This window comes from Sturnus vulgaris, chromosome 16, assembly GCF_052056855.1.
Source record: "Sturnus vulgaris isolate bStuVul1 chromosome 16, bStuVul1.hap1, whole genome shotgun sequence".
Taxonomy (NCBI): domain Eukaryota; kingdom Metazoa; phylum Chordata; class Aves; order Passeriformes; family Sturnidae; genus Sturnus; species Sturnus vulgaris.
Genome location: NC_142258.1, coordinates 6,304,552 through 6,324,030, shown reverse-complemented (window position 1 = coordinate 6,324,030; position 19,479 = coordinate 6,304,552). Strand labels below are relative to the sequence as shown.

Genomic DNA, 19,479 nt, shown 5'->3' with positions numbered 1-19,479 from the left:
GTAACATCAAAGCAAGGATAAACTCCTGGAAAACTACATTTGCAGTATTTCCCTTTAACCATTTAATAGAGTCATGGAATGAGTGAGTGGGTAAAACACAGGAGCTGCCCACAGCAATGACTCCTCTTTCAACACACACGGTTCACTCCTGTTCTCTGTGTGGTTTGTAGGAATGGGGATTTCATCCACAGCTTCCCCCCTCTGACACCTGCTGTCTCCCAGCTACCCCAACTCTTACAGCTGCTGATAATGTTTTCTTTTCAAGCCCACTGCAGTAAATGCCATGTCGAAAACCTGCTGCACAGAGCAGGCAGAGAAGTGCCTGAGACAGACTGAGGCTGTTGGGCTTTTTGTGCAAGGGCAGCAGTGTTAGTGCTGTCCCTTGTGTCCATGTCCCCTCTGAATGACCACTGAGACCAGGGTGTCTGTGGTCTGGCCCTTTGCCCTCCTGATCCAGCACATCAGCTCTTCACTGTAAAGGTGCCAAAGGTTACAATACCATATTCACGTGTATAGGCTACAGAGCAAACAAAGATCCAAAGAAAAGGCAGCTTACAAGATGATTGAAATTTGGGTGTAAAAACTGGTGGGTGACTGATACACCTAGAAGTAATTTGAGCCCATGACCTCTGGGGCAGGGTCAGTCTGAGCACGGGCAGGCTGACACATGTGAATGCTGCTCAGAAAGCCAAATTAGCAAGTGCTTTTGCATGATCTGTCTTCTGCTGCCTGGGCATTTTCCCACAGTGCTTGGAGCTCTGATTAAGGCAGTCAACCATAAATCACTAAGGCACATGTCAATGAAGCCCTTACGATGCCACTGGGGATAGAGGAATCATATCCTCTTATTGCTTTAATCGTGAGGCTGGAGTCCATTAAAAATCCATTTAAATCCATGAACTGGTGCTAGTTTTAAACTGGTAATTTATGTCCAGTGGATATTAGCAGCGTTTTTTCCCCCTATATCTGAACTGTTGCCAACAGCTGCTCTAACTAACCAATGCTATTCATGCTCAGGCTTATAGAATATAATCTCCTTCACTTTCTGGGTCTATATCAGCAGGCAGCAGTAATGGGTATTGTCTGAATCAAAGCCTCTTATAGAAATGTTGCAAACCAAAATGAGAAGACTGGAATAGCATAGCATCAGTACATGGAAAGTATTCTGAACTGGGAATTGATCAGTGGATTTTCTGCCATCATCTTTCAAACTGCAATTTGGAAGGATTCAGAACAAGCTCAGTGGAATGTACCTGATAACCAACATCCACCTACCAGGATGAGCTGTACAATAATAATTAAACAGATGCTTTTAGCAAACAAGGGTACATTCAGTCTAGTTAATTACTTTGTTGATTTTGGAGTCTGAGTATTTCAGAGGCTCTATATCCTTGTACTCATCTGATTTGCAAAACAAGGTGTTCTGCAGGGGAAGAATTCACACACACAGTATGAGCTCTTCCCCTCCAGTGCTGATGCCTGGTGGCCTTTGAAGATAGGCAGGAATTCTCCCACTTCTAACTGACCAAAATTGGATTCTGCTGAAGGAGTCTAGTTGAAACAGTGTAGAATCAATGTGTATTGTGCTGTTAATATAATAAGGAACACTACAGATCAAAAGCAGCAGCAATGGCACAGCTGGCACCTACATTATTGCATGTACAGCTAAACAATGTAGAAGTGAAGACTACTTGGGCAAATGTATCCTGAGGCTGGGGCAGTTCTGGCAGCATTTGGACAGGGTCATGACCCATTTAAAGTAATCTCACTTCTCTCCTCTACACTTTTAAAAACCACTAACTGTTCTATGGCAGTTCCCATTTCGGTTTTCTTACAGAAATGAACTTTGGAGCTTACATGTCAAGGTTTACTCATTTACTCTCATTTACTCATGGCATTAAAAATTTTTGGAATTAAAACAAAGCAATGCAAAATCCTTTGTTCCACTCTTAAAGGACATTCCCCAGCCCCGAGGACTGTGGATAGTTCAGTTATCACATCAGCAGTCAGCACAGGGCATTTCCATCCCCCACCTCAGGTCACTGCACTTCCCTTGCCTTGCTCTGAGATCCACTGCCCACCTCCCTGTGGTTCAACCCTCCGAGCTGCCAGCAAAGCACAGATGTCTCCCAGCCAGTGCCACAGGGACACATGGGGCAGAGGGAGGGCTCTCTATGCACAGGGCATCTGTCTCCAGCTATTCTGTCCATCTGCTACAGCTCTTGCTCTTAGCAGGTGAGCACCTTCTCCAGGAGCACTGCAAGAGCAGGAAGGAACTGGCACCTGAGGGGTGATGAGATCAGCAGAATGTTGGATGCAAATGTGTGGATCACAGTTGGAGATCCATAAAGGGATGTAGGAGCAAATGTCTTACATTTGTTGGATGTTGTGGCAAGGGATTTGGGCTCTGCATGTGGAAATGATGGTCAGAGTGCAGGGGAACTGGCCTGATCAGACAAAGGCAGGCAAAAGTAGCCAAAAGAAAACAGCAAAGGCTCAAATATTTCTAAGCCAAAGTGCTGGTCCTTATTTTTCAAAATGAAATTAATTAATTTCTTCTGGAACTCTACCAAACTATTTATTCTTACTTCTGGTAGCAGCAGCCACAGAAGTAACCAGAAATCTCTAGGTAGTGCAGGTGTTTGCTAGCAAGAGCAGCTGTTCCTGTTAGAAAAAACCCAAAAGGTTCCCTTCAGTTTCAGCTTCATAACCCAGATGACAAGTTCTGAAATGAATTTAAAAAAAAAAAAAACCTCCAACAGACGCTTCATCAAAACCTGGCTTGGCTTTGCTTGCAGCTGTTTTGCTCCTTCTGGGGCTTGGCATGGGATAGCTGCTGTGGGAGCTGTGCTCACCCTCTGCATGTCCTTTTTTTGACTCACCTTCCATTCAGAAGCCAGTTCCTTTTTTTTCTTCATTTTTTTGCTCATTAGTGCAAAGGAAGCGACTGTGCTGCTGCCTCAGCTGCTGCCTCAGCCAGACAAAAATCAGCTTCTTTAGGCAGGTGCAAGGTGTTTGTTTTGTGCTGGGAGCTCACTTGGGACGAAGAGTAAACAACAAAAGTAACTTGCTCCCCCCAAACATCTTAGTTAATTTTCTCATGGGAAGGTTCTCCTTTGAAGTGACTCTGCTCATCAACTGGACTTGGAAGCATCCACGTAATGCCTCCAAAGACAAAGTTATACTTATGTCAGCAGCATTAGGGAAGTTAAACTTGTGGATATAGGCAATCCAAACTAAGCCAGGAAGCTTCTGCTTGATTCAGACAGCTTAGAGCTGGCTATCTCTGAAGTCTGCATTTGACAGCTGCAGAACTATTTCCTTTTGATTTTTCATGTACAAAGTCCCATAGTTCAGAAGAGAGGAGCAGAGTTTCATGCATATGACTGAGTGGAGAGAGCCAGAAGCGTTTGGAAATTATTCAGTGCAAGTTATGATTTGTTCTTACTGCTTTTCTTTTTAGCACCAGAAATCGGTGCTGATGTCATTCCCTTGTTAGTTGCTGAGTTTAGTGAGAATAAAGGACAGCTAAATTGGGACCCTGCAAAATGCAACACCCAGATGGTTGAAAAGGCAAGTGAACAAGGTGCTGAAATGAGGGGCTTTTGTCTTGGGTTTGAAAAAAGAAATTTAAAAAATCAAGCTGCATACAAGTAATACACATGACCACAAATGGAAGGGAGGTTCATTTGGAGCTTGAATTTTGCATTCCTTCCCATCAAATCAGGCAGTGCTGCTGTACTTGTGGGTTAAAAACAGAAACAAAGCCAACAGCAAGGCAAGGCAGAGAGAATCCGACCAAACCCCAGTCTCTTTGGCAGTATTTTGGTACTCGGGGCTGGTAAAGTGCATGTCCCAGACTGTGTTTTCAGGGACATCCACCCTTACTGTGATCCCTGTAATGAGCTCCCAGCCTGGTGCTCAAGGACCATCCCCAGATTATTTCTATCCCAGATCCTGGATATTTCATTGAATACATGTTAACCCCTTGACATCACAGTGCTATCACTGCAGAATGACAGCAGGCTTGGCCAGCTCACTTATTGCAGATGTTACAACAGAGGCCAGAGCAGCACCTACAGATTGGAGGAGCACTAATTAATAATTATCAGGCAATTACACAGCCCCATAAGCCAGGTATAGCTGCTTTAGAAATGCCCCAGGAGGAAATGAAGTGGAGAGGGAATTATTCTAATATATGGCAATTTATCAGTTGCTAGCACCACTGAGATTTTGTTAAAAGTTTCCCTCAGAGTTCCCTATGACAATGTCATGGATTTATGGCTGGTGATGAACATCTCTCTGAGTAGTGCAAAACAATACAAAGAATTAAAGGTCTCTGGGCATTTTCTGAACTGGGATACAGATGAAACAACTTCCATCATAGTGGGTATCTTGTGACAGAAGGCAGTGTCTTTGCTGGTGGTCTGTGTGATTGGTAGACTATAATACTATTTGCTCAGATTACTTTACACTGGAGCTAGAGAGAGAGTTGGTAGCCAAAGAAGCCAGAAGAAATTTGCTTAGGTTTTCTTGATACTTTTTCTGTCTGATTTTTCTCCATTTTCCCAGCAGCATTGGTTATATCAGACATAGCAGCATAACACATAGGTGCTAAAATTAACAATGCTGTGTTGTAAAATCCTCTTTTAAAAAAATGGTGACTGGTGGGAACTGCTCATGAATAAAACTGAAAAAGAAGAAGGAGCGAAGCATCATGGAAATGTTGGCAGAACTGCACTTTCCAAGTTTGAAATGTGAAAATTCGTTGACAAGCAGTATAGATTGCTTTAGGTAGGGCAGGGATCGTGTACAGATTATGTGGTTCTTGAGAAAAGAACGAGAGGCACTACAAGTGCCCTCAGCCTGGGCTGACATGAAAGGGGGGTTCTTGATGGTTTGGTCAGGGGTTCCACTGCAGGACAGGGAAGGAGGAGGCCCCCAGGCTCTTCCTGCCTTTGCTTTGGGAGGAAACTGCCTTTCCTTTGCAGGAAAGGAAGAGCCTTGGGAAGAGCCTTTCCTTTGGAAGGATCGTGGCAATGAGGGCAAGAAGGAGGGTGATGCTCTCAGGTGCTCACCTGTGCTGGGAGAGCAAGGTCACTGCTCACTCTGTAACTGTGTGATCTTCCTTGCACAATTGCATTTCTCTTTTTCTCACCACTTAAGAGTTTCTTTATTGGGTTTGTCTTTGCATGCACTGGAGTTGGTGAACTGATTCGATGTGACAGTATAGCTACAATTGCAGAAAAAACAGGAAGAATGGCACTTTTTTTTCAGGATACTCTGTCCTGTTCTATGATTTATTTGGCATGTTGAAGCATTAATGCTTCATGTGAGGCAGTAACTGACTTTTTGATCTGGAGGTTTTGCTAGGAAAAGCATTTTAGGGTATCCAGCACCAGGAGCATATTGGAAAAGAAGTGGAGAAATTGTCTTTTTAACAAAAACTAGTAAATTTCCTCAGTGAAATCTATACACCAGCTGGGCCAACAGAGTAAAGGGCAGAATTCGTTTCCATACCATTTGATGGTGATGAAAACACTGAGAGTGTGACATTCATTTTTGTCCTGAACAGTCACCTTGAAGAAGATCACAAGCTCATTCAAACCAGGGCTGGGGCTCCATCTTCCAGCAGCTTTCTCAGTACCAGGCACATAACATTTCTGATAGTTTTGCAAGGGTGGATTTTTCAGCCTTTCAGAGTGTATTACCTCTAGGGGGTCAAATTCCTTGATTTCTGGTTGCCCAAACAAGCAAAGGAGAAAGGGTAGGGGAAATTAATACAGCCAAGGGTTTCCAAGCCTTTGGTTGTGCTCTTGAACAGACTTTTCTTGTATTTGTATTTGTATTTAAACTTCACAATGAATGAAGTTAATTAGTCTTGGTTAAGCTGATAACACCACTGCAAGGATCCAAAAACTGAGCCCTCCTTGTCTCTGTCAAAGAATATCAATATTTTCATTCTTCCATAACCTCATTGCTCTGGTTAAGCAACACTAAGCATGCATTATGCTGAAACTTATGCACATAATTAGAGCTTTGGGAATTTGGAGGTATTTTATCCATAATTAATATGAAAGTTTTCAAGAGTAGGGATTTACTTGCTACTTTTTTTTTTTCATTCTTAATTAAAAAAAACCACAAACCAAAGCCACCCCATAAACATAAGAAAAAAATTGACTCTGGATCTAAAAAGACTCCCTTAGGATCTGTCCCTTCCACATGTCAGTCAGGCCCTCATGCCTTCAATTCTGACCTTTCTTTGCATGGAAGGACACACAAGTGCTTCAGTTTCACTGCCAGGAAGGAGGCACCAAAAGGGAAAGATTCCACATGAAACCAGGATAGCACTTCCAGTAAATACCTCACTCCACAAACACTCGTAGTGGAATCAGGGCCATAACTCCCGGAGAAGAGAAGGGAAATATTCCCCTTTGGAAGGGAATTTCAAGCTGCATTGTGCACGTTTTGCTGTGTTTAATTGCTGGCCCACTTGGGTGAACTGCTTTTGGGGCTAGCAGCTCCATGAAGTTCCCTGATGTGTGATAGATCAAGGGAATGTTGGGAAAATCAGCTTCTTCTCATACAGTGCAGCATCTCCTGCTGTCTTTTGGGACAACAACTGGCTGTTGATTTTAGTGTTTTGGCAGCAATAGAAATCCTGCCCTGGTTTTGGGTAATTCTTATGGAAGGTGGCAAAACACATCCCTCCCTGGACAGCCCTCTACTACCCCTGCCTTCCCCTGCAGCAGCAGGTGAGAGAGGTCAGAGCAGCACAGAAACATACCTGGAGCTGAGTTCTCAGTAAAATAACTGGCAAGAGGTAGAACTAAGTAATTGGACTTGGCCAAATAAAATGTTTTTAATGTTATTCAGAACTATGCACTATACTCAGTACTGTTTGCATTGTAAACACAAGTCTCTTGATTTTTAGTAAAAGCAATGTTGCTAGAATACTGACAGTAAAAAAATTCTTTGGAAAAACAGGGAGAAAACCTGGTGTAACTTAGCAGCTTTTACTACAGGTGTGCATAGTGCAGAGAGTGGAATACTGAATGTTGTCCCCAGCTTCAGCAGCCACCTCGTTTGCTGCAAGTGTGAGCAAACAACTCGGGAAGAATTGCAGGGAGCTGCATCCTTGGAAGGAAAGACAAAGCTCCCAGCAGGAGCAGCAGTAGGTAAAAGTATTCCTAAGTTCATGTGGACAAAGGACTTTTTAGGGAAAACTTCAAGCAAAGAGGGTTTACATCTTATTTATATTCATTCAGGATTCTGTTTGCTTGCAGTGTTCTCTGTCTTACAAAGGAATCAGCTTTTGTGGGGACAGCTGGGACTGGGATGGCATATTTTCAAGTCTCAAATGTCAATGACTAATGCTGATTTACATGCAGATTGCCTCTCAGCTTTATTTTATTTGTTTATTTATTTATTTCTCAGAAATGCTGTCATTTGCCTCTGAGGAAGAAATCAATGAGAGGGCAATAAGGATGCAATCTTATTGCCAATTCGGGAAAAAAATAAAAATACAGAAATAAAAAAGGGGGCGAGAGGAGCATTTCAGCAAATGTATAACTGCTGGTAGTTTTTCCATTCAGGTGTTTTCCAGATGTCAGTCTGTGTGGGAAGAATGTATGCACCTCTAGATCCAGAGCTGCTGTTGAGCTCAGGCTCTGTGTTTAGTCTCTGCTGTTTGAGTTACCCTCTGAGTTCTTCATTGTTGGTATGAAACAAATCCCATACCATTAGCTCTCTTCCCTGGCAGCCAAAAATGTGAAATCCTGTAGCTCTCACCATCTGGCTATGAGCAGCCAAGGTGTGGTTTTTTTTCAATTGAAATCTCTTCTTTCCAGGTTGTTCCAAATTACAGCTCCATGCCTTATTGACAAAATTAATCTCTTGTAGCCTGCACATCTCCTAGATTCAGTGCTGTAATTTGGTTTTTTATTTTCCTCTTCTCTCCAGTCTGTCCCCATCACCTGCTCTCTGGTGCTGGATGCTCTGTGGGGGAGGAATCAGCTTTGCTTTTTATCTTTACAGTGACTTTGCAATCTTTTTCTTCCACCCTGAGAAATGTTTATTGCTGGTGATTATTTATAATCAGAAAGAAATAGGCCTAATATTTTTACAGGTTTCTTGTTGAACTTGGCAAGTTAGCATTTGGGAAGATTCAGACCTACTAGCAATGAGAAAGCTGCAGGCACAGCCATTGAAATTGAAATGTCACGCACTACCAGATTTATTTTGCTTGGTAGTTTCCAAAATACAACTGCAGTGTCACCAGCCCACGTTCATGTTTAACTTCCACTGACTTCAATGAGAATTTGGTCCCCAAGCTGCTCAGAATGGCAAACTGCAGGCCAGAAGTAAATAGGTTTGCATAAACACAGCAGAAGGTTTGATGCTGGGTTCAGCTCTGGGTGTGCTGACAGCTCCAGCTTTGGATGCAGCTGCACCTCAGCCCTGAAGGATGAGCAGACACCCACAAGGCTCAGGTCCACCTTGCTGGGCTCAGCCCAGTGTGCAGCTCTGCTGTGGTGCTTAGAACAACATAGTCACACTTGTGGTTATCCCAACATAAAAAAAACCTGCACATAAAAATCCTGGTTAGGCTGGGCTAAATGCTTATCTCTCAGGATTTATTGTGGTCGCTTATTCTATGCACAGCCCTCAAGAGGACTCAGGAGAGTCAGGAGATTTATAAATAAGGAGTTGGGACTAGCAGATAAAGCAACTATGACACAGCCCAGCTTTTGAGGATTTATAGCTGAACTGCATTGATTTTTATTCCTTTTATTTTTTTCAGTTTGAGTGTCTAAAGACATATGAAATGATCACAGATTTATGGTGACCCTGAAAATCACTTTCTAATTGTGATGAAAATATCTTATTAAAGATTTATGTGGAGCAAGGAACCAGGTGACAACTATTTCTGGTGCTGAGTGAATGTGCCTCAGAATAAGTAAACATTACTGATGGAATGAATGTTCTTTCTTGAGGATTTTTAATGATTAGAGAATTTTCTTAATTATAGTCAGATATCTAACCACTAATTACTCTGCTAAAGTGTGTTCTGGTAGCGGGAGAAATGCAAAACAAATTTACTTACCTATTAAAATCTTTATGTGTCTATTACTGCAACCAGTCTGTGGCTCCTCAGAAATATAGACTCTTATTGATGGGATCCCAGATGCTAACTAGAATTTAATTTAGTTAAATGGTTTGTAATACAGCTTGTATTTCTCTATGGATATACACCAACAGAACAAGATAAAACCATTAACAATTACTCAGGATTTTTTTTTTCGTAACCTACTTGCACCCTTCCTCCTTGAATTGTAAATATAAAATATTTACAACAATTTATGTAAAATACTACTTTTTTTGAGTCAGAAAATCTGCTGCCTATGCTATAAAGTTGCTTTCAATGCTGTCATTCCAGTTGCAACTGTCCAGCAATTTATAAGACACTACATCTGTCTCTACTTATCTTTTTAGTAGATTACACTAAAGTGAATCCTTAAGGCTAAACCCTCCAATTTACTAAAACACATGCACATAAAATTACAGCTGTCTCACCAAGACTTTCATTGATTTGAACAGAACTGGGATTCATTTAAATGGTTCTAAAACTTAGATAAGCAAACTTCTTTCAAATCCATAGGAAAAAAAACCCCACAAGTAAAGTACCAAAACACCCCCAGCCTGCCAAGCAGCCCTAATTACTGGTTTATTGATTGACTCATCAGTGCTTTATTCTTTATCTGTGTGTCTGGTGACACCATCTCTCCCAGATCCCTTGGCTCCAGTGGCAGCTAGGTGTGCCTCCCACACGGAGGGACCATCTGGGCAGGAAATGGGATGTTTCCTACAGTTAAATCACAGTACGCTCCTAAGGGTAACTGTATCAGACATTGGGTAAGATTCACCCCTCTGAAGCTTAGCTAAAAATTAAAAGTTTAACTTAAGCTGAAGGCAGGGTAATCATTGACTGCAAAGTACAAAGGGAGTGTAGATGGAGACATTAAGACATATTAAATGGTTTTTATATATCTAAAGTTAAGAGGTTGCTTCCTCCCTGGCAGGTTTTCTGCTAAGTCCCACTCTGACTTTCTGCACACAGTTTGGAGTATTTCCCCTGAAAATTTCATGGGAATATCTCACAGGAGGTGTAGGAGCACCTCCTCTGTGGGCTGGTGTACATCTACTCAACTCCACACATCCTCACTCTGTGGGAGTGCCAATGGTTTTACACCAGATGTGGAACCCCCTCAGCATCCTAGATTATAACTCACAGAGGCAGGGGGCTCAAGAGGAAACAGGGAAAACAATATGTAAAACATGGAGCAGAAGGGAAGTGAATTTCTCTGAAGGCTCAGTCAGAGGCTGTTCAATTATCTTCCCAGGAACTAATGCCCCCATTTTGCACTGTAATTCTCATTACCCAGTTCTGTCACCCAGCTTAGTGCAGCAAAGTGTTCAGGCATTGCTGCTGCTGAATGTGAGGGAAAGCACCAGAATCCAATTAAAAATCCCCTCAGCATTATTAGAAACCAAGAATTGGCTTTAAGGAGTAGTTACAGCAGTTTGCCTGGAAATGTGTTGTATTTCCCAGTGCCAGCCTTCTCCCTGCTGACAGGCCCTGTTTGCATGTCCAAAACCATATCTGCCTGTGCAGTGAGCAGTTACAAATATGATGCAAAATTTCATGGAAAAAACTTTCCAGCTCATGTGATAAACAACCCTAGATGATCAAAGTCCATCACCAAACCCTCTCTGCTCTGACTTTTCCCTTGGGAGAGTGGATTCGAGAGCAGCACATGGCGATGTTACTTTGCTTAATGCAGTGCTCCCCATCTCTCAGCACCCTCATCTGCGTGGCTGGCAGGTGCAGCAGTCTGCCTGCTGCTAATTCATTCCTGTGTTTGCACTGATAGCACTGCAAAGGGTTGATTACTTCAATGAAAGTGCTTGACATGTTTTACACTGGCTGCTTGTAGCATTATGCACGCCTGCAATGTCAGAAAGCAGAGTTTGTCCAAGACTTCCCAGCAGTATTTGTTCCCCAAAGTTGAATTCTCGATCACCAGCGTGGTCAGGTGTGTTTGCCCTTCCAGCCATGGGAAGTGAAATCAGAGAAAAATGAAGAATCAGGAAGATGTATTGCTGCTGCTTTTGCTCCCTGGACAGGAGAGCTTGAGGGAACAATTGCTGGGTTTGAGACAAGTCATCCTGCAGCCTCAGCCAGGGCCCTATCACCCTCCCAGAAGGAATTTCCTCCTAATACCTAATTTAAATCTTCCCTCCTTCAGCTTAAAGCCATTCTCTCTTGTCCTATCACCCCATGCCCTGTCAGCAGCTCCCTCTTGCTGTGTGTGGACCTGTGGGCTGCTGGCAGTAGCTCTTTGAGCCAGCACACCTGGTGTGTGCCACAGGAACAGCATCTGGGCACGCAGGGTCTCACCTGCAGCCTGGGACCTTCTCCCCTGCCCCTCCAGGAATACAGGGGGGAAAAGCTGAGCTCCCACCTGGGCAGGAGAGACCTGTTCCTTTTGTGCCTCTCTTACTGGGAGCTCCATTTTCCTCTCCTGTTGCTTCTGTCATTTCCCCTTTGGCACAGGATGAAAGCTTAAATAGGAACCAAATGTTATTTTCAGGCTAAGCCAGGTGCTGTGGTCCTGCCTGGCCTCACAAATCTTGTTGAAAATGCCATGGAAGTGTTCAGGAGCAGGACTGGTAATCTTGCAATGGTATTTCAAGCCTTGCTTCAGCAAAAAATTATTTGAGGATTTATTTAGGTATTGTGCAGTTAAGTGTTTTTTTAAGAGTTTTGCTTAACCAGACAATTTTTAGTTTTATTGTATTTTTGTAAGTAAATTTCAATAATTTCATCTATGTCTCTTCTGGACAGCTTGATGTGCTTTAAAATAGGCTTAAGAAGTTATGTCTAAAGTTTGCTGTCTACATCAGAAAGGTTTGAGAAAGCTACTGAAATCACAGAGGGAAGATGGACCTAACAATTTGCTACAGAGATGGTAACTTGTTGGCAGAAGGTGGTGCTGTTACCTGATGTTGAAGCAGATAACTGACTCCCGTGTCAGTGAACTCCTGCTAAACCAAGTCCCTGAGAAGCAAAGAGATTTTCTTTCCCCTTCCCCAGCCACAGATGTGATAGTGAATAGATACAGATGAGGTTTCCTGGTCTCTGAGATACAATCATCTTCTTAATTAGAAGGCAGATGGCTATGCCATCATTTCTCCCAACGTAAAGCAGAATATCAGGTGAACTTTGTTCTTTAGAGAAATAAATGCAGCCACACCGTGCTCTTCACATGGAGTGGCTGATTTCACTGACACAGACATGTGGCCTGAATTTAACAAAAGCACAAAATGATTGATATAAGGGACAGCTGAAAGATTTTAAAGTGGGGTGGATTTTTTTTTTTTCCCATGAGCAGCATGCTGTCACACTTGATAATATCAGATACCAGGAGAGAAAATTTGAAAAATCCAAAGGGAGGTTTTGGTTGGGAAAAGCTCTTTTAAGTCCTGCCTCGAGCACTGATAAAATGGTTGGTACAGGAGCTGACAGGTGATGCATAGCAGCGTGGTGGGTGCATGGAGCAATTCACAGGTGGAACACATAAATCACTCTTGGCCCTTCAGAACGATTTCAAGCCTTCAAAAATACCTAACATCTTTTAGAAACGAAAGGATGAAATGCAGCAAATGAGAAAATAGATAACAAGTCTCATTTCTGAAGTTTCAGAATATATAGAGATCATATTATCAAGCTTTACATCATAATCATAAGAGTTAAAAACTTATTTTCTATTTAATCAAAGATGATTTTTTCAGCTAATCCTATACCTGTGGGACTTATGGCAATGCAGTAAGACATGTTATTGCACGTTTTCTCATAAAAAATATTAGTTGAGGGGTTAGAAATTGTGAAAATTGAATGTTTTACCTAATTCTGGATTAGAATACTCAGAAATTACTGTATTTTTACTCCACTTACAGTTCCTAATTTAGAAAAATATTAGAACTTGAGAAAGGCTGTTCCTGAAATAGCTCACTAGAAACTGGTGTCAGAAATTGCAATCTGTGTTCTAAATTATTTGGATAAATTTTCACATTCAAGCAACATGGAAAATTTAGATATAGATCCAACTTTTTATCCTGAAGGGAAACCAGATTTCAAACCTTTGGAAGTCTCTTTGCTCATTGTTAATCCTTCAGTGATTTAAGATAATTTTAAATACAAGCTTCCATAAAAGAGAAAAACTTCACATGTGCAAGGAGAGAAAATGAAACAGTGAAAAAGAAAGTCCAGATAATTAAATTAATCTTTCAGGATCCATGCTATCAGCTAACCTGTATCAGCAAGGAAAGCACTGGTGAATTAGGAAGGGTGAGAAATATTTTTGCGCCTGTGGAATAATAGGAATAATAATAATCTTTTGAACTGGCAGCTGTAAGCAGGGGCTTGTGATACCATCAGTGGCCAGAGCTGAGAAGAAGCCCTGAGGGGCTGCATGGGCTCAACATTTCAGACATGAATTTGTACACTTGCCATGTGCATTTTGGGTCAAATTTTCAAAATTCCGTAATCTTGTCTTTGATTCTTTTGTTAGAAGAGCTCCATGGATGTAGAAATATCCAATAAATATCTGGGATTTCAAGGGGCGTGTGCTGGGCTTTGACAGTGTGGCTTTTTGGAGCCAAGGCACTCTGCCACCTTCAGAGAAGAGAAACACAAACACAACTGGTCAGATGCTTCTTGAGATACAGCTGAGCCTGAGCCTGGAAGACTCTTGCAGGATTTTCAGACTTTGAGCACAAGGCTGCTTTTTTTTTTTTTTTTTTTTTTTTTTGCAATTGGATTTCATGGTTGGAACTGGGTGTATGAATCCTGAGACTAGGGAGCAAATAGCTTTTTATGGAGATTTGAATTACATTTTACACTTGAAAAATCAGCCCAAGCAGGGAGTGCAGTGGCCTGGTGCTGTGTCTGTGTGCCAGACCCTGCTGCTGTCCCTGGCCCCAGCAGGTCACACTCCCCAGGCACCTGGAGCACTCTGTGCCCAGGGCAGGGGAAGCTGATAAATGGAAAGAAAACAATTAGAGCAGGTGCTGACTCCTCCTTTGAAGGCCTCCTTTAAATCAGTTTTGAAAGCCTGTGTGTATTTTAGCTCTCCTCTGTCCTGTCAGGGTCCAGTGACCCAGCAGAGATGTGGGTTTGCCCACAGGTTCCTTCTGCTGCCAGGTTCTCAGTGTGGAGTCACCCTGGACTGTTTGAAGCCTGGGTCATGGACTGTGTCCCTTCTGCATGGGAACATCCTGCAGTTTTCCATTGCTGCAGCTGGGTTTGGAAACAAGTGGAGAGGATTTCTGGTGGTCTTGAATTTTCCTGCAGTGCCCAGTGCCTACCTTGGAATAAATCACTCTGAATTCACTAGTGTCCCCCACTGTTTGCTGAGAGATGTAGCTTTGTTTGATTCCACTTTTGGTGATATTTATCTTCTGCAGACATTAGCAAACTTATCTGCCAGTTTATTTATAAACTGAAGAGTTCATAAGGTTGATAGATATTTCCTAGCTTTATGGGAATTTTGAAGCATCTCTGGACAAATGGGTGACTTTACTGTTATTTTCCCTCTGAGCACAACTCCAGTTTAGGGCCCTAAATAAAAATCTATAAACGTAGAACTCCAAACCCTCAATTCTCTCTTGTCAATGGGGGAGAAAAAAATATCAGCCTAATGGTGGCACAATCTAGCCCTGTAAATAACACCCACTCAGGTCCTGCTCCTGTGGAACACAGTTATATGTCAGCTATGATCATTGGTTTTCCCAATTTTTTGTGTATGTGAGTTGCTGAAAAGCAAACCTTTCCCACAACTAATTGTATTTCCTAATTACCTGTGAAAAAGCAATTATCTGCAAGTGATACAACTCTTTGGAAAGGCTCTTTTAATTGGCAAAAATGGGGGAAGATGCTCTTCTGTGGATGCTTTTCAGAAGGATCTTCCCAAATATTGTACCTGATATATCACATTAGACACATCAGATTGGGTTGCATCAGCAATGTTGCATTACATCACATCACCGAGGTAATGTGCTGTGACAGACTTGCAATGCAATGTGTCAGCTGGAAAATGGGGAAAGATGTGATTTCCTGAGCAAAATGCTTCTTAAGCTTTATGGTATTTTCTGCTCCTCTAACTAAACAAGTGGCTGTTTGTGTATTGGGGTATCTCCTAAAAGACTCAATTGCCTGGTGAAGAATTCTGGGCATATTCGGTGTTTCCTGCCTCTCCATTGACTATTGACAGGTCTAAAATGAAAGGTATTTTTTACTATTTACACTTCCATACCTAGATTATAATATATTTGCTCCCCCAAACTTTCAGTAAACCAAAAAAGCACTTTCTAGGAAGAATATTCTTGCCCAGGGTAGAAGCCAAGCTTTTATCTTGGCTCACAGAATGTGCCTCTTGTGGGGAATGCTGAAGTTGTGCACCAGCAAGGCTCAGAATCACAGTCCTGAGAGCCAAAGTGTGGCTGCAGCTCATGAGCACTCAGAGGTGCAAGGAGAAGGGGATTTTCTAATGCAGGACTTGTTTATGATGCACAGTTTCTACAAGGGTAACACTGAAGTGCCTTGCTGGGGTGGCAGCAGGAAGATACTGCAGCTCTCATCCTTCAGGGATGTGTAGGAAAAATTTGCTTTGGCCAAGGTGTTTTTGCAGCCCTGGGTAAAGATTACTTGGCTTGCCCAGGGGAGAGGGCAGAGCAGTGTCACTGTGGTCACCTGCAGTGTGTGTGCCCAGCCACCCTCCCCAAACTCACACTGCCCACCTGAACCTGCTCCTCAAATGATTTCTAGTCAAATTTAGATGCTGGCAGTTGGGTGTCTTTGACAGAAGACTTGGTTATGACTCAGAACAGAGCAGAGAAGATGGAAACATGTCCACTTCAGGTGGAGCTGTGGAGGTAGGAGATGTAGAGATGAAACTGGAGTGCAAGATGAAGGAGAAAAACACAAAAATGTTAAGCTCTTCAGAAAAGGATGAGCCATGAAATCCTTGCAAAAGCAAAAATCAAAATATTTTCTGCATGTTTTCATAATCTGCACAGTCAGCAATAATGAATTGCAACAATGTGCTTCCTTTTCTAGTTATTTCTTTCTAAAATTCTCCACTTCTTTATGCTCAGCATTGTCTGATATTGAGCATCCTTTCAGGTATACATTATGCTTCAGTGAAAGACCAAAACCAATCAGCAGAGAATTTCTGAAGAGGGAAGTGCTATACAATAATGATGAACATATTGTCCTCAAGCTGTGGAGGTTAACAGACCCAAATTGCTTTGCTATTTGTACATATTGAAATAGGAAGAATTTATATGTTTGCTCTCATTTCAGTGGGCTCTTGTGATTCATTACATTGGCACTTCAGAGTTCAGAACAGTCACTTGTCTCCTGCAAAGCAGCACCCTTAACTGTGTTACTATTTGGTTGCTCATTATTGTCCCAATTCTTCATTTTTTATTGCTGCACAAATACACTTTGGTTTCACAGTAACTTGTGCCTAATGTTGGTTTCTGTAGCATTAATTGTAGGAAGGATCAGGGTCCTGGTGTACTCAAAGAAATCAGCTAAGTAAATCTACAATAGCTTTGCTGTTTAAACAATGTCTTGGGCCATTAAAACTACAACAAACAAACAAAAAGATTAAAAATTGGTTTTGTACCTATGGATACCTTTCATTATCGTTCAATAGGGTTTTTAATGAAATGGCAACAGACACGTAGAAAGCATTTACTTACTCTTCTATTTCCTTGGTTTAGTCTTTCAGGACAATACAATCATTTTACAGTCTGTACTGGGTAAGGGAACAGCATAATTGCTGAGAAATGAATTGTGAGTTTAAAGTCTCTAATCTTTGCCTGCCAACCCACATTCCTTGCTTTAAGCAGGCATTGAGGAGAGGTATTCAGGTGCCTAAAGATGAAAATAGGGTCACAATGTTTTTTGCTTTGTTTTTGTTCCTTATTTGCATGGTTTTTGGTGTGTTTTTTGTTGTTTTCTCCCCAGAAATGAACAGGAGCTCCCTCCAGCCCTCTGCTAAACTGCTATATGCCCTATTGTACCCAAAAAATCCTCCAGTACTTCTACTGACCTGGATGCTAAGTTGCAATCGAACCCTGGCTCCGTGTCCAGGCATGTGAGGCCATCCCATATCCCCCAGCTGAGTGTTTGGGTGTAGATACCCACGCTGGAGCCAAGTGCTTCTCCTCTGTCAGAGATGAAATGCATCCTGAAGTGCCTGTTTGGTCTCTATGAACTGCATGAGAATCCCTTTGGGACAAGCCCAGAAAGGGATATTTCCAGTCTGATAGCCATATTTGCTCAGGAGAGCCTTACTTTACACAAAGGGTCAGCCTTGGTGTTCCTGTCACTTCTTTTCATCAAAATGTTTATTTTCTATCTATCACAGGTATGTCATTCAAATCAATAGCAAACGCTCTAATCTTATCTTTTAACCAAATATTAGCCATGCTTTCTATTTACAAGCTGACATTAACTCACACTAACCTTTTTCTGCTTACAGGACTCCTATTCTAAGCCTTTTCTTTAAACTTGTTACTAATGCAGCCTTTTATGTTTAAACCCGGTACAGCAGCACAATTAACTGCTTTACTTAACATGCAAGTTTGTGAGAGATCTCCCTGATACCACTGACATGAAGAAAGTAAGTGGGGTTAAACTGACTCTCATTACAAGCTGATCTTTGTACAGTCTTTGGTTGGAGGAACTGGCAGCAGACATGTATTGCAGAATGAAAATTAAAAGTTACGAGAACCATTGCTACATAATGGTGAGATCAGATGAGAATGGGGGAATCCACACAAGTCTTTAATCTCCATCAAGCCAAGATATTGTTTCTGCTTTGTTCTGTAGTTTAAAATAAATCCTTAATGAAACTGTCATCATCTCATTTTGTGGTCTTCATTTCCTCCTGATTATAAATAAGAATCAGGTTTCCCTTTAGCAAGACTGGAGGGGGGGCAGTTCAAACTCTTCTGTTCACAGCAAGAACTGCTTTTCCCACTGCAGTGTTTCAGATCTTTAGCTCCCTGGACTGAGCCTGCTTTGATGGTGAGTTCACAGAGACACAGAGTGTTCAGAGGTTTTGTCACATCAGCCAGAAATGCTCCATGATGAGAAGCTCTCCCAGGGCTCAGCAATCAGGGAGCAGGCTGGGGATAGTGTTGGTAAGTGACTGAAATGGTGACATTTCCCTGCCCAACAAAACACATCTTTGTCAAAGTGGAGCAGATAAACAGGTAAGTGAGCTAATTCTGTGCTTCACTCTGTGAAGAGCAGGAGTTTAACACGATTTTAAAAGTAGTAGCAGTGGCTGAGACCGCAAGTGACTAATGCATGACTAAGGTTTCTACAGAAGCTGTAAGGTGAAGGCAATGCTCAGTTCTGCTTAGATTTATGAAGGCTGTGATCAGCAGGTATGCCAAAATGGAGTGATGAGTTTTAAAAAGCTTGAGAATAAGGCTGGATTCCAGGGCTGCAGGGCAGATACGATATCTGAGTGAGATTTGTAATAGCAATGCCAAGGACATGACAGAAAAAAACCACTTTAACCACCCACTCCCCTTCAGGAAGATTTTTGCTTTTGAAACTCCATGTAATAGGCACCCAGGCAAGTACTGAAAGAATCCAGCACATGGAATAGCTGCTGAAGAAGCTGCGAGAAATCACCTTTAAAGAAGCAAAACTGAAACTAGCAGTGAGATCTCTCTCACTGAGAGGAATGGGGATGGGATGGGGAAAGCAGAGTGAAGAGATTAGAGAAAATGAAAAGTTTCCACTTGGTTTGTAAATATTAATGTGAAGAACTCAGCACAGCAGTGTCTTGTGAGCACCTTCTTTAGCACCCTCTTTTTTCAGTAGGCTGCTGGAGATTTGCATTGCTAATGTGCTTACATGAAAGTGCTCCCAGGGAAGAGGCAGATGTAATCTGGGCGAGGCAATAAGGTGCTTGAGTAATTTTACCTCTGCATCCTAAACTGTATGTACTGGATGTGAAGCCTTGGGGTTTCTGGGTGGAAAACACCTGAACTTAGCATTCATTAAAGAGAGCTGGTTTCTAACCACTGTGTCCTCGATAAGTAGCACATCAGTAGGAGGGCAAAATAACAATTGCTCTAGGCTTGGAGATGCTTTTGCATTACTGCTACTCCAATTATTTCCTTTTTTACACATGTTCAGCAGTCTCTCGCCTCTGTAATTACCACACTGAACACTTTAGCTATTAGATACAGCTAGTAGACTTTTAACAAGACATCATTGCACTTACACTTGCTATCTTACAATTTAGCAATGTCTTTGAGACACGTGTAACAGGCTCACAGGCCTGTGTATGGACTCATGCATATAAAAGCTGGCTGCAGCCAGAG

The 19,479-nt window shown here is 42.1% G+C and overlaps 1 long non-coding RNA gene across 5 annotated transcripts in view; it reads left to right on the top strand.

The window, feature by feature from the left end:
- LOC148221892 (uncharacterized) overlaps positions 1 to 19,479 on the top strand; it is a 185,725-nt gene that overhangs the window by 99,199 nt on the left and 67,047 nt on the right. The window lies entirely within an intron of this gene.